Source organism: Caretta caretta, chromosome 1, assembly GCF_965140235.1.
Source record: "Caretta caretta isolate rCarCar2 chromosome 1, rCarCar1.hap1, whole genome shotgun sequence".
NCBI lineage: Eukaryota > Metazoa > Chordata > Testudines > Cheloniidae > Caretta > Caretta caretta.
The window spans coordinates 130,943,767-130,968,526 of NC_134206.1; the positions used below are offsets into that span (position 1 = coordinate 130,943,767).

General features: G+C 42.7%; 1 protein-coding gene across 8 annotated transcripts in view; it reads left to right on the top strand.

Annotated features, from left to right (window-relative positions):
• The window catches only part of STS (steroid sulfatase), a 186,951-nt gene that overhangs the window by 6,305 nt on the left and 155,886 nt on the right, over nucleotides 1–24,760 (top strand). For 2 of the 8 annotated variants that reach the window (XM_048860220.2, XM_048860230.2), the window contains exon 2: nucleotides 13,876–13,973. The exons of the other annotated variants lie outside the window; for them this stretch is intronic. The gene's annotated coding sequence lies outside the window, so the exon portion shown is untranslated. The remainder of the gene's footprint in view (nucleotides 1–13,875; nucleotides 13,974–24,760) is intronic. 8 annotated transcript variants of the gene reach the window in all.

Sequence of the window (24,760 nt, forward strand, 5' to 3'; positions counted from 1 at the left end):
ACACCCTGTGGACAATACTGGAAAAGGATGTTTTTAAAAATACCTCACTCCCCAAAAAAAACAACTTTCTTAGGTTTTGCACAGGCAAAGAGAATTTCATCTATAAGTAACATCTGTTGGAAATGTTCAGGTGCAAGTGAGTGCAATTGAATGCCCAGTTAGGGGCGAGATAGCGAGTGCTAGGTATGCAGTTCATGTACAATTATTTTGTGTTGTAATGTTACCTCAGTATCATTTCCTAACTCAGGGCCTGGGCCCTGATTCAGGAAAGAATTTAAGCAAATACATAACTTTAATTCAATGAAACTTAAGAACATGCTTAAGAACTTTTTCTGCGTTGCATTGGACTTAAGTATTGCTTTCAGAAAGAACATATTTGTCTTAAATTATCGTATTCTGAAATGCATGGATGAGACCTGAGACATTTCAGAAACATGATCCCAATAATAGCAGTCTTTACAGAGGTGATAGAAATATGCTGTACCGTATATACCACTCTGAAATTAGTTTTGTTTTTCTTGTTGTCCTGCAGGCAGCTGTGGCAAAGAGGAAAAACTGATCTAAATCTATTTTGCTTTTAATTTTAAAAGGAATCTAAAGACAAAAATAACCCAGTAACTTAGAAGCCTTCACGATGACTTAAATAAAAGCTTATAAACCCATTATTAGTAATAAATTACCTGGAGTGGTTTATAATTAAATGAAATGAACAAACTGAGATTCAAGACAGTTGCAATACTTGAGTCTTCTAAGCCCTAATAAAAGAAACACATCCCAATTGTAAGGGACTGGGACATAGGCAGTGTTGCATAGAAGTCACAGGCTAATGTCCACAAGTCAAGGACAGCCGCAAGGCAGCAGTCAGAGAGCAGGGAGTAGAGTAATCACTAGAGTCGGGATCAATAAGCAAGAGTCAGGCTGGGATCAGACTCCAGACATAGTTGTTAGGCTGGAATCAGAAGGCAAGAGTCAGGGTCGGAGTCAGGCTGGGGTCAGAGACTAGAGAGACTGAAAGCAAAGTGAGATCTGGCATCATAACAGGCCAGAAACCCCTGTGGTGTCCAGACAATTCCCTGGGGCACCCTCCAGGGTTAAATAGTGAGCATGAGCCAATCAGAGGGCTGCAGGGTGCTATTATTCTGGATCATTTTGGAAGTACTTCCTGCAGTACTTAATCTCCACAGTGCTTCTTGGATACAGCGCTGCATGGCCCCTAGTGGTGAAGTGGGTATGTCAGCTACTTCCCGTTCTGCAGGCCTGGGTTCTAGTCCCATAGATCTTTCACAGCTGCTACTCTGAAACCTATATGAATAGTGAGTGTTGTAGCAAAAATCTTTCACCTTAAGAACATGAAGCAAGTTAATGTCATTGTTTCTGCTTGTGTTCTTACAATTAAAAGAGAATATGAGCCCCTCAAGGCTGACTGGCAAAGGGCCTTTCATACTGTAGCTCACATCAGGCCTGATACACTTTTTGCCCCACCACGCTGTTTAAGTACCTTGATGAATCAGGTTGTAACATGTATCAAAGGCACAGTTAATTCAGTTAGTTTTCCAAATAACATGCAATATTCCAAGCAGAGGAACGTACAGTAAAAGTTTAATTTACTTTCACAAATAGCAACAATATTTGTAAAACAGGAAACTCACCCAGAAAAAACACATACCCAAGAAGCTACCTTTACTTTAATACTAAGTAACTAGAGGGCAAAGTCTTAACCTCAGTGGTCCCACACAATCAAATATGTGTGCCTGACTTTGATAGCCTGGTAGTTCCTGCTGTTACTTGATTCTCAGACATTCCCTCTAGATTTTTCTAAAGTGAACGATATCTCACTGTGATGCTGCAGAATTTAAAGACTCCTAGATTTCCACTTCATCATCCATAGAATCTCACAACCATGCTAAAGGCATAATCCTAATTTCCACTAGCCATGAGTAATGCAGTCATACTAGTCTTATGCCAATAGAACATTCATATCACATCACACCATTGTGTATTCTGTGCCAAATCCTAAAGCACCCCAATGCCTCCTGATCTGTTCTGGCTTGACTGATCTTCAGGTTGTCATGATGGTACAGTAAGGGGTGCAGAGTACAGGAGGTCTTGAGTAGTCCGGAAGTCCTAGATCTACCAAGGTATTTAGGCTCCTAGCTTCCAGTGAAATCAATATATTTGTGTATATGGGCCAAAGTGCTCTGGATATTTCACTGACTGCGGATCCCTGACACTCATTTCTCCCGTGCAGAATCCATAGAAGCCACTACTATCCTGGGGCATCAGAAGCCCCAGCAGAGTCACTTGTGTGTGGTAAAGAAAGAGAAGTATTTAGGAATCAAGGTTCTTACTGTGAACCCTCCAAAAACTTGATAGAAAAGATATTAGGAATTTTAGGTATCGGGAAACATCAGGGGCCCTCTCTCCTTCTCCCTGAGAATGGGGTGTTTGGGGGCCAATCAGATTGCCAGTTGAATGCTCTGTGTATATTGTTAAATATATATGGTACCACCAAAAAGAAAAAAAAAAGAAAAGGAGATGCAACATGACCAAGTTAAAATATAATACTTATAATAAATACATTGTTAATCAACCAGCAAATAAGTACATTATAAACCATGCATATCATTGGTGTTCAAGCAGAACTCCCTGTTGAAATCAGTGAGGAGTTGTGCCTAAAAATCAATGGTATTATGGTCTTGTGGACTGTATTTTACTTCAGACAGAATTTGGAATTCTAATTAACTTATTTTATCATTTGGTTGAAATATTTTCCTGATCTGTCAATTTATTTTGTCTGAAGTAATACACTATAGCATTTTTCCTGAATTGCTGTTTTGTGTCCTATGCCTAGATCAGAAGTAATTCCAAAATGGTCAGTTAATAGACCTATAACAGAGAAGACCTGCTCAGCAATAAGTGCACCAGCAATAAATTCCTCCAAAGCTTTAAATCTAAACAAAAAATCATACATATTTAATGTTTTTTTTCTGCAAAGTAGAATAGCAGTGCACAATAGATAAGTGTTCCTATTTTCTCTTTAACTGGCAAGTAATTGAACCAATAACAATGATGAGATTTTTGTGCTCCTTTCTCACCGACTTGTCCTCTCCTGCAGCTTTTTTTCTCTCCACAGCAATAAAATAAAATAAAATAAACCCCCTCTATGGCTGATATAGGGCCTGAATCTGCACCATTTAAGTCAAAGGGAGCTTTTTCATTGATTTCAGGAGGTGCAGGATCAGGTCTATAATGATTAGAAAACACTAATCACTCAATTAAAATTAGCTAAATATGCAGAAGTATAGAGGTCCCCAAATTTACCTACTTTCACCGTAAGAAAATGGAATGTTCCAAAAGGAGCATAAGTTTGTCTGGAAGATTGACAGTAGCCATTCAGGTATCTGAATAAGTAACTAACTAGACGTGGGACTTTTATCTCACCCCTATAAACATAATTCTAAAATTTGGGGAAACTTTGCAAACTGCAACAGTTTTTCGCATCAGTGACTGATATCAGTGGGACTACTCATGGAGTAAGGTGCTGTTCAACATAAAGAAGAGTATCAGAATCTGGCCCGCTAATATCAAGGTGATAAGCTTTCTGCTTCAAAGTTTGATTCAAATCTCACTTGCAGTATTTAAAATGTCCTGTCACAAGCTACTGTGTGTGTTCTGATGCCACTCATCTAATTAAAAAATTAAACCCATATCTTTATGGGCAACCATTGCCCATATATTTCATAATTGAAATTATAAATTTAAATATTACTCTTAATTTAAAGAGGTCTAGGGATAAATATCTAACCCATGAAGAGCAAGTACTTAATACAAATTGAAAGGGATCTGTGCAGGCTCCAAGTATGAGAAATGAATTCATCATAAATCTGATGATGTAGCTATCTACAAAAGAGGTTACAGAACGATTTGTTATGTAATTATTTCATAAATATTAGACATGTCATTTAGACCAGTTGGTACCACAATCTATAACAGATTAGTGTTGTGTTAACTAAATTTGACAGCCTTACTCCATAATCTACTGTAATAGTTTTAACTGAATTTTTTAGCCTAACAACTGTGCCCTCATCTGAAACAGCAAAACTAGGTTAATGCAATTTCCTAAAAGCTAATAACAAGATTTTCAATATTAATAGTGATATATATTCTAATTAAGTAGAAGGTGCCATCTTAAAATCAGCCACCTCATGCTGGGATCCTGTCTGATCTTGCAAACTGCACAGGATCAAATTGAGTCAGTTCTTGGATGGGAGAACTCTCAGGAAAACCTAGCTGCAGGAAACATTGGATTTGATTCAGTAGGTGGCACTCTTGTCTCTTGAATCTGTAACAGACCAAACTTCTTGCATCATGTTGGAGGACCTCTGCAGTTAGAGCTGGGATTGATTTGCAGTTATTAAAGATCTCATGTTGCTTTATTGTGTAAGAGTAGATGTGTCAATTCTGGTAACCTAGCCAAATTTCAACTAGGCCAAATTAGTATTTTGGTATTTCAACGCAAATATAGATTCAGGTGCGTATCTTAAAACATCATTTTGGCATTTAGATATCAAGGTGTTACTCTTCGGGTTTTTCAGGATACACAGATTGCTGAAGTGTTGAGAAATTCCTTTTTTCAGCTTATCCAGTTATGAAGCCTTATACACTCTTCTCACATAGACCCAGTCAACATTATCCACTTTCATCATTTCCATGTTCTACTCATAACTCACTCTATCTAGGATTTGACACAACCACTACAAAAATATCAAATCTGGTAAGACATATCTCTAAGTTCCTCGTTAACAATATGAGTGTCACCACAGAAAATCACAGATTCCACTGGCTCCAAGTGTGGTTCAAATAGTAATCTAAGTCTTTGTCCTATTATACAAAGTATTCCTGGAGTTACCGAATACTCCAGAAAATATACTTCCACAGTACCCATTGGTGAATATGTTCCACAGAGTGATGCAGCCAAATAGACCCAGCTTCTGACTGTTTGGCAGTGAGAAAAAAAATATTCTTGGTTTTGGAATCCCTATTGCAGAACTTTTTTCTAGAGATATCAGACTAAGGCCATGACAAACAGTGAACTGATCAAGGTGCAAAACACACCTTTTTATTGAAGTTTTTCTACAGTATAGAGTCATCTTTTTGTTTCTTCATTTGTTTGTTTTAAATCATAGCCACGCAAAGTCCAGAGGAACAGAATAAGAAAAAACTGTCTTTTTTTTTGTTGTTTTGGGATTCTATAATTGTATACAGTATGTCCTGAAAATACCCCTTAGATTTCAGCATGATAGAAGGTTTTAAAGGTGCAGAAATATAGAAAGTTAAACTGAAAGAAGTCTCTCTCCATATTTAACTTTTTTAATGGTGTGTACCCTTTGCACCCCTATTCAAGACCAGAAAAGCATTTGTAGATATATTTCGAGATATTGTAAACTCTTTGACTAGACAGATTGGATTAGAGTGCAGGAACATTCAACCTTTTGTATTAAAGGTGAATTTGTCAACCATGGTTGTGCCAAAGGTTTATGTACTGCCCAGTCCAGCAAAGCATTTAAGCACTGGGTTAACTTTAAGCATATGAGTAGTCTTGTTTAAGTCAACAGGACTACTCAACTACTTAAAGGACATGCTCAGGTTCTTGGTTGAACTGGGATCCAAAGTTCAACTTTCCTGACATTCTTCGTGGTCACTGGGTTTTCTATGTGCTCCTTTCTGACAGCAGCCCACATCTGCACTGAACATTTAGCGAGTGGGCAACCTTCTAGCTTACCCATTTGATTCAATGCTCCATACCTTTGTGCCCTTTTTCTCTTTCTGAACAGAATTTAGAAGCAAAGCTAGTTTTCCTAATCTCTGAGAATGGTCCATAGGTATTATCCCCATACCAACCTAAACACAGATATTTCTTTAAAAAACAACACTATTACAAATCTGAGAAAAAATCAAAGCAAATAAAAGTGAAGTGCTATAAAATCTTATATATTTTTTCTTCTAAAGTCTGGTCAGAAACACCACTGGTAGTAAGTCAAGTAATAATATGTGTGTGTCCTTCAGGCTTACAGTTTCCCTTACTAGGCTCATCTCCAATAGGAAAATTACCTGTTGCTTACCGCAGATGCTGCAAATAGTTTAAGTGCTAGTGTTGTCAGACAAAACTGTTTTCATCACCAAGAGAAAACATGATTGAGACCATGTTTCACCATAAGTCAAATGGAACCTTTCACTCTTATTAGCATCCCAGTCCCAGTTCCCTGCCCGCTGTGTCAGTGAAGTCATTCAGTTATAATATTAAGTCACTTTAGTCCTTAGGTGTAAAGATCCATTAAAATTAATTGATTTCTAATCAAACACAGGTTATACAATAAGCATTAAGATCAATACCATTCCATTTTATGTTCCAGTTATTCCAATACTCAATTAGTAGACAGCTTATTTTTCCTCTTCTGTCACTTAGCATGTAGCACTTCAACAGCACCCTCTAAATCTTTTGCATACCATTTTGGTCAAAATAAAGTCTTTGTTGTTGTAATTCCAGATTGAACCAGTATGAATTTTCAGACTAGGCTTGCCAACCCTCCCAGTTTCACTGGGAGTCTCCTGGAATCAGGCTTTATCTCCTGGAGGCTACTGCAGCCAAACCAGGAGATTTTAGGTGTTAAAAGTCCAGCGGTTCAGCAGAACTAAAGCAGGCTCCCTGCCTACCCTGGCCCCGCACCGCTCCCGGAAGAAGCCAGCATGTCCCTGTGGCCCTTGGGGAGGTGGGGGCAGGGGGTCTCTGCGTGCTGTCCCCGCCCCCAGCGCTGACTCTGCAGCTCCCATTGGCCAGGATCTGTGACCAATGGGAGCGGTGCCCATGGGCAGGGGCAGCGTTTGGAGACCTCCCCCCCAGCCCCACCAACTATGAGCCGCTGCCAGAGGGATGTGCCCATCGCTTTCGCAAGCCTCCTAAGGTAAGCGCCATCTCCCTCACCCCCTCCTGCATCCCAACCCCCTACCCCAGGCTCAGCCTGGAGCCTCCTCCTACACTCCGATCCCCTCAGCTAAACCCAGAGCCCACAGCCCCTTCCACACCTCAACCACCTGCTCCAGCCCAGTGAAAGTGAGTGAGGGTGGGGGAGAGCAAGCGACGGAGAGGGGGGGCGGGGACTTGGGGAAAGGGCAGGGCAGAGGGCGAGGCAAGGTTGTTTGGGTTTCTGTGATTAGACAGTTGGCAACCCTATTTCAGATTAATTTAGCAATCTTGTCATTTTAATTAGGTCAGGTCTATATTGTAATTTTAGTCAGACTATTGTATACCCAGACAATCTCAGATCCCTTTACTACTGTTTGTATCAGAGAACAGTGTGTGCACTTCAGAAAGGTAGGAAAATATCAAATCACCTGTTTTCTCTCCTTATGAAAGCTTCTGCTGCACCCAGTGTACGGCTTGTTATGCTGTACAAAGCAACATCTCTCAGTGGCTGCCAGAAGGCATTACTTCTAAGAATTTTCACTTATGGTGAGAAGAGGTGGATGAAAAATTTTGAGATATATGTATAAATAAAAAAATATGGATGATATTTTTCACAAAATATTTTTTTTAAAATGTGAAGACTTGGTTGATGTTTTTCAACAAGTTGTAAGACAGTGGAAAGGGATATAGTTTTACAAATCTGAAGGGTTCACTCCAGAGCTAGTGAACCAGAAGCTAGTATTTAAAAATTAAAAATAAACACAGTAAAACATGAAGGTTGGCAATTGCAATCTCAGTTGTTCGGTAGGTGTGATGCTACAAGTGTGATGCTACAAGTATGCTATGATGGGTTGGACCCCCTCCCCCCGCCAGCCAGGATGCCACCTGATGTTCTGGGGGTTCCACGGGGTTCCACGGAGCCCGCCTGTTCCACCTTGGGTGACCAGATGTCCCGATTTTATAGTGACAATCCCAATATTTGGGGCTTTTTCTTATATAGGCTCCTATTACACCCCACCTGCTGTCCCAATTTTTCACATTTGCTATCTGGTCACCCTAGTTTTACCAGCCTGTGTTTCCTCACCCTGTCCTTGCTGTGCCAGGCCCTCAAGCCTTCTCTAGCACACCCAGCTGCAGACACAGACTGAAATCAGCTCTGTATGGGGAGATTCAGCTCAGGACCTTACCCAGCACTCACTTGCACACCTTCTTTGGGGTGTAAACCCAAAATTATATTGTCTTGCACTGTATAGAGAGATCTGTACAGCATAAGCTCATAAAAAATTGCCCTCTCCCTCAACGTGGAGAGAGATATGCACAGCTTTTTGCCCTCCTTCCCCAGATATGAATTGCACAAACTGGGTTTTGAAATAAACAAGAAATAAGTTTATTAACTACAAAAGGTAAATTTTAAGTGAATATAAGGGATTGCAAACAGAACAAAGCAGATTACTGAGCAAATAAAACAAAACTTTCAACCTAAGTTTAATTCACTAAAGAAAGAGGTTACAAAATATAATTTCTCACCCTAAATACTGTTTTTGGCAGCTCGCAGAGTTTCTGCAGCTTACTGTTCCAGTCATTTCTCTTTACAGACTAAACCCCTGTCTCAGCCTGCATTCAGCCCTTGCCTTCCCCAGCTTAGTTCCTTTGTCTCTTCAGATGCTTTCAGCAATCTTCCTTCTTGGGCGGGGAGGCAATGAAGAAGAGCCCTGATTGACTCACTTCCCAGCCTTAAGTAGGATTTACATAAGGTGGGAATCCTTTGTTACCAGTAGAAAAATACCAGCAGTGTCCAAGACGGTACTCTGTACCTGGTGACATCATAAGATGACCCTGCAGTGTCAAAACAATATCCCAGGAAGCTCCACAGGAATGTGGGAGGTTACTATTGTGATGGGTTGGATCACAAAAACCCCCTTGGGGCTGCCAACTGATGTGCCAAGACTACTTCTGCCCCTGCTTTCCCTGCCAGGTTTGGACTTCAGCACCTTGTCTTAAATATAAAAAAGAAGCTTACAAGAAGTGGAAGATTGGACAAATGACCAGGGAAGAGTATAAAAATGTTGCTCGGGCATGTAGGAATGAAATCAGGAGGGCCAAATCGCACCTGGAGCTGCAGCTAGCAAGAGATGTTAAGAGTAACAAGAAGGGTTTCTTCAGGTATGTTGGCAACAAGAAGAAAGCCAAGGAAAGTGTGGGCCCCTTACTGAATGAGGGAGGCAACCTAGTGACAGAGGATGTGGAAAAAGCTAATGTACTCAATGCTTTTTTTGCCTCTGTCTTCACGAACAAGGTCAGCTCCCAGACTGCTGCGCTGGGCAACACAGCATGGGGAGTAGGTGGCCAGCCCTCTGTGGAGAAAGAAGTGGTTCGGGACTATTTAGAAAAGCTGGACGTGCACAAGTCCATGGGGCCGGATGCGTTGCTTCCGAGAGTGCTAAAGGAGTTGGCGGCTGTGATTGCAGAGCCATTGGCCATTATCTTTGAAAACTCATGGCGATCGGGGGAAGTCCCGGACGACTGGAAAAAGGCTAATGTAGTGCCCATCTTTAAAAAAGGGAAAAAGGAGGATCCTGGGAACTACAGGCCAGTCAGCCTCACCTCAGTCCCCGGAAAAATCATGGAGCAGGTCCTCAAGGAATCTATCCTGAAGCACTTACATGAGAGGAAAGTGATCAGGAACAGTCAGCATGGATTCACCAAGGGAAGGTCATGCCTGACTAATCTAATCGCCTTCTATGATGAGATTACTGGTTCTGTGGATGAAGGGAAAGCAGTGGATGTATTGTTTCTTGTCTTTAGCAAAGCTTTTGACATGGTCTCCCACAGTATTCATGTCAGCAAGTTAAAAAAGTATGGGCTGGATGAATGCACTATAAGGTGGGTAGAAAGTTGGCTAGATTGTCGGGCTCAACGGGTAGTGATCAATGGCTCCATGTCTAGTTGGCAGCCGGTATCAAGTGGAGTGCCCCAAGGGTCGGTCCTGGGGCCAGTTTTGTTCAATATCTTCATAAATGATCTGGAGGATGGTGTGGATTACACTCTCAGCAAATTTGCGGATGATACTAAACTAGGAGGAGTGGTAGATATGGTGGCAGGTAGGGATCAGATACAGAGGGCCCTAGACAAATTGGAGGATTGGGCGAAAAGAAATCTGATGAGGTTCAACAAGGATAAGTGCAGGGTCCTGCACTTAGGACGGAAGAATCCAATGCACAGCTACAGACTAGGGACCGAATGGCTAGGCAGCAGTTCTGCGGAAAAGGACCTAGGGGTGACAGTGGACGAGAAGCTGGATATGAGTCAACAGTGTGCCCTTGTTGCCAAGAAGGCCAATGGCATTTTGGGATGTATAAGTAGGGGCATAGGCAGCAGATCGAGGGACGTGATCGTTCCCCTCTGTTCGACATTGGTGAGGCCTCATCTGGAGTACTGTGTCCAGTTTTGGTCCCCGCACTACAAGAAGGATGTGGAAAAATTGGAAAGAGTCCAGCGGAGGGCAACAAAAATGATTAGGGGTCTGGAACACATGACTTATGAGGAGAGGCTGAGGGAACTGGGATTGTTTAGTCTGCAGAAGAGAAGAATGAGGTGGGATTTGATAGCTGCTTTCAACTACCTGAGAGGTGGTTCCAAAGAGGATGGTTCTAGACTATTCTCAGTGGTAGAAGATGACAGGACAAGGAGTAATGGTCTCAAGTTGCAGTGGGGAAGATTTAGTTTGGATATTAGGAAAAACTTTTTCACTAGGAGGGTGGTGAAACACTGGAATGCGTTACCTAGGGAAGTGGTGGAATCTCCTTCCTTAGAAGTTTTTAAGGTTAGGTTTCACAAAGCCCTGGCTGGGATGATTTAATTGGGGATCGGTCCTGCTTTGAGCAGGGGGTTGGACTAGATGACCTCCTGAGGTCCCTTCCAACCCTGATATTCTATGATTCTAAGTCAGACACGCCAGTCTGCTCCAACACAGACCCAGTGTCTGAACCACATGCCCCAAAGCTGCGGACTTGATTGAAAGCAAATTAAGAAGTGTTCCTGTCTTTAACACTCAGATGCCCAACTCCAAACCCCAAATAAAACTATTTTACCCTGTATAAAGCGTATACAAGGTAAATGTATAAATTGTTCGCCCTCTATAACACTGATAGAGAGATATGCACAGCTGTTTGCCCGCCCCTCCCCAGGTATTAATACATACTCTGGGTTAATTAATAAGTAAAAAGTGATTTTATAAAATACAGAAAGTAGGATTTAAGTGGTTCCAGGTAGTAACAGAGAGAACAAAGTGAATTACCAAACAAAATAAAATAGAACATGCAAATTTGTCTAAGAAAACTGAATACAGATAAAAACCTCACCCCGTAAGCTTCCTTTTACAGACTAGTCTCCTTCTAGTCTGGGTCCAGCAATCACTCACACCCCTTGTAGTTACTGCCCTTTGTTCCAGTTTCTTTCAGGTATCCTTGGGGGTGGAGAGGCTATCTTTTGAGCAATCTGAAGACAAAATGGAGGGGTCTCCCAGGGGTTTAAATAGACTTTCTTTTGTGGGTGGATACCCTTCACTCCCCTTGTGTAGAATCCAGCTACAAAATGGAGTTTTGGGGTCGCATGGGCACATGTTCATACATGACTCAGAACTTACAGGTAGCATCCATGGGTCACCTTATGGGGGGCACCCTCACAACTATCTTCGAAGTTCTGTTGGCCTTCTTGAATGACTCATTCAGGCTGATTGCCTGCTGTCTGGTGGGCGTTCCCCCAAGTACACACACGGTTGTAATTGTTACATAGTCAATATTCCTAACTTCAAATACAGAAATAATACATGTATACAAATTGGATAATCACATTCAGCAAATCATAACTTTTCCAATAGTACCTTATATGACCCATCTTGCATAAAATATATCTTAGTTGTGCCATATTCATATCATAACAATATTTCTGTGAAGAATATGGGGCGTAGCATCACATATGCTATCAAGCAGAGAAACTCACAATAAATGAAGTTCTAAAAAAATGCCAATGTAATAGCATTCTGTTAACTTTATGAATCTCATCAATAATATAACTTAGGCTTTGCATTTAGTAAGTGGTTCAAGAACACTGTACTGTGTTTTTTCTTTGCTCTTGCAGTTTACTTAAGCCTCTTCATTTTCAGTTTAAACCTATTTTTACCAAAAAAAAATCCCGGGTTTTACAAAAAGTATTACTCTCCCTCCCCCCCCCCAATTTTCACTCTACTTTTATGTCATTCAACTATATAAAAATAACTTCTTTTATTAGGAAAATACAATACATTGCATGAAATATATGTATTATGGTAATACATTAGTTTGTGTGTAACAAAGCTTCCTGTTAAAGTAAGGCTATGATTAGTCTAGAAGATACACACAATAAGCAAACAACTCTGACGTGTGTGCATATCTGAACATACTGATGAATCTCACACCCACCACATACACATTTCAAGCTGTTAGCAGGTAACGGTTTAAAGATTTGACACACTAAAATGGAAGAAAATGAACTCTATCAGAATATGTTTCAGAACACAAGGAAGTGTTCACAAGTTTTATTTGTGGATTAGAGATTGTTTTCTTAAACTCAAAGGTGGCATTGTGTTTTGAGTTCTGTTTTAGTACTGCAGCAAACCACACTGAATTCCATTCATCAAAGCATTAATCTACTAAAATACTCCCCCCCCCCCCCACATCCTTCCATCCACCAAAATAAACCCCAATATTTATCAGGAAAAAATATTAGAAGTTTTTTTCACCGATTTTTAGCTGTTTGTCTTGTTGCAGTAATAAACACTGATAAATTCCCAGGAACAAATAAATAAAATAAATACCAAAACATTTACTCCATTATTGTTAAGGCTATGATTTAGTCATTGATATTTTTAGTAAAAGTCATGGACAGGTCACAGGCAATAAGCAAAAATTCACGGCCGATGACCTGTCCATGATTTGTACTATAAATACCCCATACTAAATCTTTGGTTATCTGGGGGTCCCGTGGTGCTGCTGCTGCTGGGGGGCTCCAGGGGTACTGCTCTGGGGGAAGAGGGGATGGCCCAGGGCACTGCTGCTCTGGATGGGAACGGCCTCGGGTGCCACTGCTGCTCAAGGACCGCTGTTCCAGGGCAGCACCCAGGACCGCTGCTGCTCCAGTGGAGCCTGGAGCTGCCCAAGCAGCAGCTGGCCTCGGGACTTCCCCAGCTACTTGGCCAGCCCTGGGGTCAGCCGCACTGGCTGCTGCAAAAGTCATGGAAGTCCCAGAAAGTCACGGAATCCTAAATTATTGTCCCTGGAGAAAGGGTGTGGTTTTGTAGTCAGAGCGCAGGAATGGGAGCTATTCACTCTGGCACCAGCTCGCTGACATGTCTTTCAACTTGTCTCTCTCTCTTACTTAGTTTCCTTATATACAATATGAGAAGAGTAATATGTACCTCACAAGCATCTTGTGAAGCTAAATTAATACTTGCAAAGGGCTTTAATATCTCTTGTTAGAAGTTACTATCAGTAACAACTCAGTAGGACTATTTTACCATACTCACAATAGGATGAACATTAAATTGCATCTTGGATTCTCTCCTTCCCTGTTTCCTACAGTGTGTTTCTAATTAATTAGAATTGAAAGGCCTACAGTAGTTGATCCAGTGCAACTGGAAGGTTTAAACTAAATTGTTTCTTTTAAGCTTATCTTTGCATACATATGGATTATGATAATTTGTTTGCCTTTGTTTCTTTATGTATAATATTATGTATGTGTATATATAGAGAGAAAGAGAGTGATTTTGAAGAAAGATATTGTGTAGTCTTTTTTACACTGTTTTATCTGTAGGGTCTGTATGCCAAGGACATACCCCCCTCTGTCATTCCTTACCCCCTCTGTCATTCCTACAGTTAATGGGAGTGGACTTTCCACCCATATAGTGGTGATAAGTGCATGCAGCCAGCTTGTTTGAAATCTGGAGGCAGAAAGTGAAACAGCCTGCCGTGAGGTAAAGTATCTTCTTCTAATGTCTCTCCTATGTACTTATACTGTAAGATCTTTGGAACAAGGGACTGCTATATTTTTCAATCTCATGCAGCCATAAACACATTTTTGGCACTCAATACATTAATAATAATAATGTGCCAAAATGTCTTATTTTCCTCAGAAAAGTGAAGCAGTTTATATTTTATAACAAAAATAGAAAGTTGGTTGGTGAAAGACTCTGATAAGCCAAATCTACAAAAGATAATCTAGCAACCATAATGACAAACTAAGATTGTAACATAAGAATACGCTGCGTTAGTCAAGTACTGTAATATGCTATGAAATTTCCTGCCTAGAATGGGTTAAAAAGAACATAAATCATTGTCTGGCTTCTGAAAGCAGTAGGAACCAGTCAGAAAGTGGTGAGACCCTGAATTACACCATTTCCCTGCTGTGCTGCAGTGTGATTTTTTTCCCCTCACCTCTCAAACCCTTGTGTGTTCAAAAAAGTGACATTAAAAGAATGTGTAATTTTGATTAGAAATTCTGTTTAAAGACTGAAAAGCTGCTGGGCTGCTAAAGAGTTGTAAAATAAGCTTTTTAAGAAACTTGTGGTTTTAAAGCAGCTTTGCGGACTCTGAGTGAGTGGGTTATGTTGTGTAATGAGAGCTAATGCAAGCCCATTGGTTCAGTGGAGGAAATACATGAGACTGAGAAATTTAATTATTTAAATTACAGGCATACATAGCCCTGGTCTACACTAGGACTTTAGATCGAATTTAGCAGCGTTAAATCGATTTAAACCTGCACCCGTCCACACAATGAAGCCCTTTATTTCGACTTAAAGGGCTCTTAAAATCGATTTCCTTACTCCACCCCTGACAAGTGGATTAGCGCTTAAATCGACGTTGCCGGCTCGAATTTGGGGTACTGTGGACACAATTCGATGGTATTGGCCTCCGGGAGCTATCCCAGAGTGCTCCATTCTGACCGCTCTGGACAGCGCTCTCAACTCAGATGCACTGGCCAGGTAGACAGGAAAAGAACCGCGAACTTTTGAATCTCATTTCCTGTTTGGCCAGCGTGGCAAGCTGCAGGTGACCATGCAGAGCTCATCAGCAGAGGTGACCATGATGGAGTCCCAGAATCGCAAAAGAGCTCCAGCATGGACTGAACGGGAGGTACGGGATCTGATCGCTGTTTGGGGAGAGGAATCCGTGCTATCAGAACTCCGTTCCAGTTTTCGAAATGCCAAAACCTTTCTGAAAATCTCCCAGGGCATGAAGGACAGAGGCCATAACAGGGACCCGAAGCAGTGCCGCGTGAAACTGAAGGAGCTGAGGCAAGCCTACCAGAAAACCAGAGAGGCGAACGGCCGCTCTGGGTCAGAGCCCCAAACATGCCGCTTCTATGATGAGCTGCATGCCATTTTAGGGGGTTCAGCCACCACTACCCCAGCCGTGTTGTTTGACTCCTTCAATGGAGATGGAGGCAATACAGAAGTAGGTTTTGGGGACGAAGAAGATGATGATGAGGAGGTTGTAGATAGCTCACAGCAAGCAAGCGGAGAAACCGGTTTTCCCGACAGCCAGGAACTGTTTCTCACCCTAGACCTGGAGCCAGTACCCCCCGAACCCACCCAAGGCTGCCTCCTGGACTCAGCAGGCGGAGAAGGGACCTCTGGTGAGTGTACCTTTTAAAATGCTATACATGGTTTAAAAGCAAGCATGTGAAAGGATTACTTTGCCCTGGCATTTGCGGTTCTGCCTTTGCAAAAGGTTTCTGGGGAGGGCAGCCTTATTTCGTCCTTCATGGTAGGACACTTTACCACTCCAGGCCAGCAACACGTACTGGGGAATCACTGTAGAACAAAGCATTGCAGTGTATGTTTGCTGGCATTCAACCAAAATCCGTTCACGCGGTGGGAGGAGGCAAAATGCGACCTTGTAACGAAAGCACATGTGCTATGTATGTAATGTTAACTTTCAAGGTTTACCCTGAAAGAGTGTAGCCACTGTTTTATAAAATGTGTCTTTTTAAATACCGCTGTCCCTTTTTTTTTCTCCACCAGCTGCATGTGTTTCAATGATCACAGGATCTTCTCCTTCCCAGAGGCTAGTGAAGCTTAGAAAGAAAAAAAAACGCACTCGCGATGAAATGTTCTCCGAGCTCATGCTGTCCTCCCACACTGACAGAGCACAGACGAATGCGTGGAGGCAAATAATGTCAGAGTGCAGGAAAGCACAAAATGACCGGGAGGAGAGGTGGAGGGCTGAAGAGAGTAAGTGGCGGGCTGAAGACAGGGCTGAAGCTCAAAGGTGGCGGCAGCGTGATGAGAGGAGGCAGGATTCAATGCTGAGGCTGCTGCAGGACCAAACCAGTATGCTCCAGTGTATGGTTGAGCTGCAGCAAAGGCAGCTGGAGCACAGACTGCCACTGCAGCCCCTCTGTAACCAACCGCCCTCCTCCCCAAGTTCCATAGCCTCCACACCCAGACGCCCAAGAACACGGTGGGGAGGCCTCCGGCCAACCAGCCACTCCCCCACAGAGGATTGCCCAAAAAAAAGAAGGCTGTCATTCAATAAATTTTAAAGTTGTAAACTTTTAAAGTGCTGTGCTTAAAGTGCTGTGTGGCATTTTCCTTCCCTCCTCCACCACCCCTCCTGGGATACCTTGGTAGTCATCCCCCTATTTGTGTGATGAATGAATAACGAATGCATGACTATGAAGCAGCAATGACTTTATTGGCTCTGCAAGCAATGATTAAAGGGAGGAGGGGAGGGTGGTTAGCTTACAGGGAAGTAGAGTGAACCAAGGGGCGGGGGGGTTCATCAAGGAGAAACAAACAGAACTTTCACACTGTAGCCTGGCCAGTCATGAAACTGTTTTTCAAAGCTTCTCTGATGCGTACCGCGCCCTCCTGTGCTCTTCTAACCGCCCTGGTGTCTGGCTGCGCGTAACCAGCAGCCAGGCGATTTGCCTCAACCTCCCACCCCGCCATAAACGTCTCCCCCTTACTCTCACAGATATTGTGGAGCACACAGCAAGCAGTAATAACAGTGGGAATATTGGTTTCGCTGAGGTCTAAGCGAGTCAATAAACTGCGCCAGCGCGCCTTTAAACGTCCAAATGCACATTCTACCACCATTCTGCACTTGCTCAGCCTGTAGTTGAACAGCTCCTGACCACTGTCCAGGCTGCCTGTGTACGGCTTCATGAGCCATGGCATTAAGGGGTAGGCTGGGTCCCCAAGGATACATATAGGCATTTCAACATCCCCAACAGTTATTTTCTGGTCTGGGAATAAAGTCCCTTCCTGCAGCTTTTGAAACAGACCAGAGTTCCTGAAGATGCGAGCATCATGCACCTTTCCCGGCCATCCCACGTTGATGTTGGTGAAACGTCCCTTGTGATCCACCAGAGCTTGCAGCACTATCGAAAAGTACCCCTTGCGGTTTATGTACTCGGCGGCTTGGTGCTCCGGTGCCAAGATAGGGATATGGGTTCCATCTATAGCCCCACCACAGTTAGGGAATCCCATTGCAGCAAAGCCATCCACTATGACCTGCACATTTCCCAGGGTCACTACCCTTGATATCAGCAGATCTTTGATTGCGTGGGCTACTTGCATCACAGCAGCCCCCACAGTAGATTTGCCCACTCCAAATTGATTCCCAACTGACCGGTAGCTGTCTGGCGTTGCAAGCTTCCACAGGGCTATCGCCACTCGCTTCTCAACTGTGAGGGCTGCTCTCATCTTGGTATTCATGCGCTTCAGGACAGGGGAAAGCAAGTCACAAAGTTCCATGAAAGTGCCCTTACGCATGCGAAAGTTTCGTAGCCACTGGGAATCGTCCCAGACCTGCAACACTATGCGGTCCCACCAGTCTGTGCTTGTTTCCCGAGCCCAGAATCGGCGTTCCACAGCATGAACCTGCCCCATTAGCACCATGATGCATGCATTGTCAGGGCCCATGCTTTCAGAGAAATCTGTGTCCATGTCCTGATCACTCACGGGACCGCGCTGACGTCGCCTCCTCGCCCGGTATCGCGTTGCCATGTTCTGGTGCTGCATATACTGCTGAATAATGCGTGTGGTGGTTAATGTGCTCCTAATTGCCAAAGTGAGCTGAGCGGGCTCCATGCTTGCCGTGGTATGGCGTCCGCACAGAAAAAAGGCGCGGAACGATTGTCTGCCGTTGCTCTGACGGAGGGAGGGGCGACTGACGACACGGCTTACAGGGTTGGCTTCAGGGAGCTAAAATCAACAAAGGGGGTGCCTGTACATCAAGGAGTATTTCAGGCAGGACTGCACGGAGGGTTCCAATAAGAAATGGTGCACCTAAGTTATCGTTGTTATTGGAACAAGGAGGTTAGCCTGGCCTCTGATTGATACATGGCTAGATTTACCTCGCTGCACCTTCTCTGTGAGTGACTGCAGTGTGACCTAGAGGAATGAGTCCCCTAGACAGGGGAGGAGGCAAATGAGTACAAAACAAATCTGGTCTATTTCTTGTTTTGACCCACTCCATCTATCTTTTACATCTTTGGCTGGCAGCAGACGGTGCAGAAGGACTGCATGCCATCCACATCTCATGGCTGCTCGGCAGAAGATGGTACAGTACGCCTGCTAGCCATCCCCATCTCTTGCCTGCCTGGCAGAAGATGGTGCAATACGACTGCTAGCAATCCTCATCTCTTGCCTGCCTGGCAGAAGATGGTACAGTACGACTGCTAGCAGTCCGTATCGCCTGCCTGCTCACCATAAGACGGTTCAATAGGACTGACTGCAGGACTAAAGAGAATGACCTGGTCAAGTCACTCCAAATGTAGTCCCTGCGCCCATGTCTGCCCAGGCGCTCCCAGCCGACGCGGCCAGGAGCACCTCGGACACGATGAGGACGACTACCAGTCGTATTGCACCGTCTGCTGCCAGAAGGCAAGGGGTTACTGCTACTGTGCAGCAAAGCCGTACCGCGTCTGCCAGCACCCAGGAGACATAGGGTGACGGTTACCTGAGCGGGCTCCATGCTTGCTGTGGTATGGCGTCTGCACAGGTAACTCAGGAAAAAAGGCGCGAAATGATTGTCTGCCCTTGCTTTCACGGGGGGAGGGAGGGAACGGGAGGCTGACGATATGTACCCAGAACCACCCGCGACAATGTTTTAGCCCCATCAGGCATTGGGATCTCAACCCAGAATTCCAATGGGCAGTGGAGACTGCGGGAACTGTGGGATAGCTACCCACAGTGCAACGCTCCGGAAGTCGACGCTTGCCTCGGTACTGTGGAAGCGCTCCGCCGAGTTAATGCACTTAATGCACTTAGAGCATTTTCTGTGGGGACACACACACTCGAATTTATAAAACCGATTTCTAAAAAACCGACTTCTATAAATTCGACCTTATTCCGTAGTGTAGACATACCCATACATACAGTTACATAAGATAGTAAAGTTAGACTCTTTCTTCAATAAGCCCAGATGCCCTCAGGTTTACTGAGGCTAATGAAAGTTAAGACCATGTATTGTGGGGAATATCCATTAATGGAAATAATTGAGACAGAGAACTGGCATGGGTGTGATAGAGCAATGGAAAGTATGCCCTTCAGTACCCTTGTACTCACCCCTTACACACTATTGCAATAATATTTGTACAGAATATGCCTTGTGGATCTCACATGAACGCCAATAACACACTGATTACTAATATGATTATAAAATGCATGTGTTAATGATTATATGTGAAGTTATGAATTCCTTCTGTATGATGTTACTAAAACAGGCCAGACAGCCTAGCCCAGGTAAAGGTGATAAACAGGTCTGTCCTAGACAAACAAATGTGGGTTTATCTTAATTTACATATTAACAGTAAATAAGCCCATCAAGCTAAACTTGTAGGGGTTATCTAATCCTGAATTCAAAAGACAGAGAATTAACATGTCTCCTGCACCCCAGGGAGACACAGGAGCCTGAATCCTGGAGCCAGGAGATATTCCTGACTTGTAAGACAAAGACTTTCCCCTTGGGGATATAAGGAACGGAGATACATTCCATCTTTACCTTTCACCTTAGGGGACAAAGAAATCAAGTGATTTGATCTCTGAAAGGGGTTGTGGCCAGGCCAGTTAGTAAAGAACTTGAAAGGAGAGTGGGGATAAAAAAAAATATCTTGAGCAAAGACTATTCTAGCTAGATTAAATTTTAGTCTTTTAGATACTTGTTTTCACTTTTATTTGCTTGTAACCAGCTCTACCTTTATCTCTTTTACTTGGTATCATTTAATCCATGTTGTTTTGTTAATAAACTTGTTTTACTTTTATTATAAACCAATTCAGTGTTGTGTTTGAAGGGAAGGGTGTATTTATCCTGGTTAAATTAACGGAGCAGCAAATTTAATATCTTCTTTGAAGGTACAGTGGTAGGGGCTGGGCAGTCCAGAGAAACACCTCTGTGGAGCTTGAGGGCTAGAGTTTACTGATTGTTATCTGCTAGGCAAGGTTTGGGCTGGGAGAGCCTTAAGGAGTTTGCTGGTAAGGAATACAGACTGGTGTGGTAGGCTTTGGCTACACTTGCACGTTCTACTGCAATAAAGCCTCCCAGAGCACTCTACCTTACTCCCCGTCCACACTGGCAAGGCATGAAGAGCGCTCTGACTCCCTGGCTGGAGCGCTTCTGGTACTCCACCTCCCCGAGAGGATTAACAGCTGTTGCGCATTGGCTGAGACGGTCCAGTGTAAACGGGGAGTAACGTTATTATGCACTGATTGACCTCCAGAAACTCCCCATAATCCTTTTAACTAAAGCGTCCTCTCTTGTTTTGTTGTGAACTTCGGATGCGGAAGTGCCGTTTCAGGGTCTGCTTATCAAAAAAACTAACACAGCTATTGTTTGCTTTGAATGAGTGAGAGGCAGGCAGGGGGGCTCCGTTTGGAGGGCCGACAGCTAATATTTGCTTGAAGAGAGAGGCGGCATGGGGGAAGGGGAGGGGAGGCGAGGAGCGTTGGGGTCCGTTTCGGCGAGCGGCTGCTTATCTCTTCTATGAGAAAAAAAGAAACAGCTGTCATTTGCTTTCAGTGAGTGAGAGAGAGGCGGGGGAGGAAGAGGGGGGTCTGTACTTACAAGACAGCATGCTGACACACTCTCAGCACCCCAGAACCCCACTCTCTCTCCCCCCACGCTCACTGTCACACTCCATCTCACCCCCCCCCCCCATTTGAAAAGCATGTTGCAGCCACTTCAATGTTGGGATAGCTGCCCATAATGCACCGCTCCCAATGCCACTGCAAATGTGGCCGCGACAGTGCGCTGGCAGCTGTCAGTGTGGACAGACTGCAGTGCTTTTCCTACTCAGCTGTACGAAAGTGGGTTTAACTCACAGCGCTGTACATCTGTAAGTGTAGCTAAGGCCACAGTCTAATCACCAGCAAAACTCACTCTTGTTGACGCAGAGAGGTAACTAGTGGCTCACATCTCTGGGTATCCCCAGCAGCATGATACAGAAAGGAGCAGAGCTTTTACATATTAGTTATTTGTTTTTGTTATTTTAATTTGGATTTTTTTTTAACAAGAAACCTCCCCAACAAACTGTCCTTAACTACAATAACCAAGGTGGGGAAAGTCCTTTAAATCTTTTTTATAGCAAATTCTTATGATGCATTGTCTTCAGGCAAAACTTAAACTAAGACAGATCTTCAGTTTATGTATATGTGTGCATATATAATTACACATGCACGTGTGATTTTTCACCTCTTTTTACTAATCTTTCTTATGTATTGATTATCTTTGTAAAAATAGTGATAGCAGCGGTAAAATGTACAGCTGTTAATACTTGTGCTTCAGCCAAAAGGAGAAAAAAATCTCTCATGACTTTATCATGAGTCTCTTGGTATTTGATGTTTTACTTATTAGCCCAGCTCTTGAAGTCATTTGAATATATGAGACACTATCTCAGCTTTCTTTCTTTCTTTCTTTCTTGTAAGACTCTAGCACAAATGGTTGCAGAGAGAGGCTGGAAAAACATGAACTCTAAAGGTTCAAATCCTAGAAGACAATTAAAAAGACACCAAAAATACTATTTTTAAAAATCTTGTGATTTTGGGGGCCTGACTCATGATTTTTGAGTGATTGGGGCTGGCAATACAAAAGATTTGAAATCATAATTTAGTTATAGAAATTACAGCCAACTGTCTCTTCTATTAAATTAAGCTTTCCTGTTCCCTTCCTCAAATTTTATACATTTAGGGCTATATTTTCAACAGCTTTATATATCTAAATTGGAAGTTTGTGCCCCTGAAATCAGGCACAAAGTGCTTTTAGAGCATTTTCAAAGAGTGCAGGGAAATAGCTAGTGAATTGCATTCAGCAAAAATTGGCTCTGCCTAGATGAGTGTACCCAGAAATATGTGCCCACCATGGAATTTTCACAGGGTTGCACCAAGAGGCATCATTTCTGAAAAAATTGGGAGGGAGGGCAAACTTTTGTCAGCATATAAAACATTCTGTGGCCCAAAGAGCATCATAAATGAGAAAAACTAGGCAGTTAATGCTCTCCTAATGACCATGTCCAAAGTCAGAGGAGAAGGGGGAAAGATCTAAGGCAGACAGTGGAAGACATAATAGATCATTTAGACTTATGAAAAGATGAGTGAGGGGAACCATAGTCGAGGGAGAAGGCCAGTATCCATCCATAGATTCTGGATACACCTGGACTTAATTGTAAAGGCTCAAATATGCTATTCCTCAGATTACGTCCATGACAACTGCCACCAACCCAAAGAAAGCTCCCCTGCATTACCTATTTGGTCCGGCTATTTAACATGCACAAACCAGACAGAACAGCCCATCACTTGGAAATGGGGCATGGTCACTGGGCACATACTCATAGCACATATTTGGGCCAAGTCAAACTGAGACAAGAGAAAGAAAGAAATTTGTGGGGTCATTTTGACCACATAGAATGACATGTGAAGCTGTATAATGATTCATTAAGGAGAATCAGAGGCCCATCTCATAAACATTATTGAAGAATCAGTAAAAATAGTGGTCTAACCAGGTTAAAAGTTTGAGATTTTCAAAATTATGGCATAAACAAAAAAAAAATACTGTCTTAAAAATATGTTCTGTCCAGCTCTATTATTGGCAGAGTGTTAGCAGGATGCAAGTTGCACGGTAGACGCAAACTGCCTGAATGCTTTTAAAGATATTAGCAAAACTCCATTAACTAAGCTAGTCAAACCACTATTGCTGCAGTAATCCCCCCCCCACCCCCCAACACACACACAATCTAAAAAAGTACATATCATGACCAGTAGAAACTACCTAATGAATCTCCACTATTAAGGAATTCTGTTTAATTAAAAGTGGGAGAAAGTCAGTAAAATGGAAAGGTTTTTCTTCCTCTTACGGCTCCGGTGTATGCTTATAAAATTTGCAGATTACATCAAGGTGGGAGGGGTTGAAAGCACTTTGGAGGACAGGATTAGAATTCAAAATAACCTTGACAAATTGGAGAATTGATCTCAAGTCAACAAGATGAAATTCAATAAAGACAAGTGCAAGGTACTTCACTTTGGAAAGAAAAATCAAATGCACAGCTACCAAATGCGGAATAGATGGTTAGGTGGTAGTACTATTGAAAAGGATCTGGGGGTTATAGTGGATCATAAATTGAATATGAGTCAACACTTTGATACAGTTGCGAAAGAGACTAATCATTCTGGGATGTATTAACAGGCGTGTTGTATGTAAGACACAGAACGTGATTGCCCTGCTCTACTCAGCACAGGAGAGGCCTCAGCTAGAGCAGTGGTTCTCAACCAGGGGTACGTGTACCCACCGGGTTATGCAGAGGTCTTCCAAGGGGAACATCGATTCACCCAGATATTTGCCTAGTTTTACAGCAGGCTACAGAAAAAGTACCAGCAAAGTCAGTAGAAACTAAAATTTCATACAGACAATGACTTGTTTATTCTGCTCTATATACTATAAACTGAAATGTAAGTACAATATATATATATTCCAATTGATTTATTTTGTAATTATATAGTAAAATGAGAAAATAAGCCATTTTTCACTAATAGTGTGCTGTGACGCTTTTGTATTTTTATGTCTGATTTTGTATCTCAGTAATTTTTAAGTGAGGTATAACTTGGGGGTATGCAAGACAAATCAGACTCCTGAAAGGGGTACAGTAATCTGGAACGGTTGAGAACCACTGAGCTAGAGGACTGTATTCAGTTCTGAGAGCCACACTTTAGGGAAAATGTGGACAAACTGGAGAGAATCAAGTGGAAAGCAACAAAATGCTGAAAGGTTTGAAAACCTCATCTATGAGGAAAGGTTTAAAAAACTGGGGATGTTTAGTCTTGAGAAAAGAATACTGAGTGGGGATCAGATAACAGTCTTCAAATATGTTATTGGCTGCTATAAAGAGAACAGGGGATCACTTTTTCTCCTTGTTCATTGAAGGCAGGAGAAGAATAGGCTTAATCTACAGCACAGAGATTTATATTAGATATTAGGAAAAAACTTTCTAACAATAAGGTTATTTAAGGTCTGGAATAGAGTTACAAGAGAGATTGTGGAATCCCATTAATTGGAGGTTTTTAAGAACAGGTTGAACAAACACCTGTCTGTGCTGATCTAGGTTTATTGGTCCTACCTTAGCTTGGAGGGCTGGACTTGATGACCTCTTGAGGTCTCTTCCAATCCTACATTTCAATGATTCTATGATCACCCCTGCACTTGCTAGCAGCCAAATGGAGACAGAGGACTTGTCTTGACTGCTAAAAAAGGTTTATATTTTACCCTG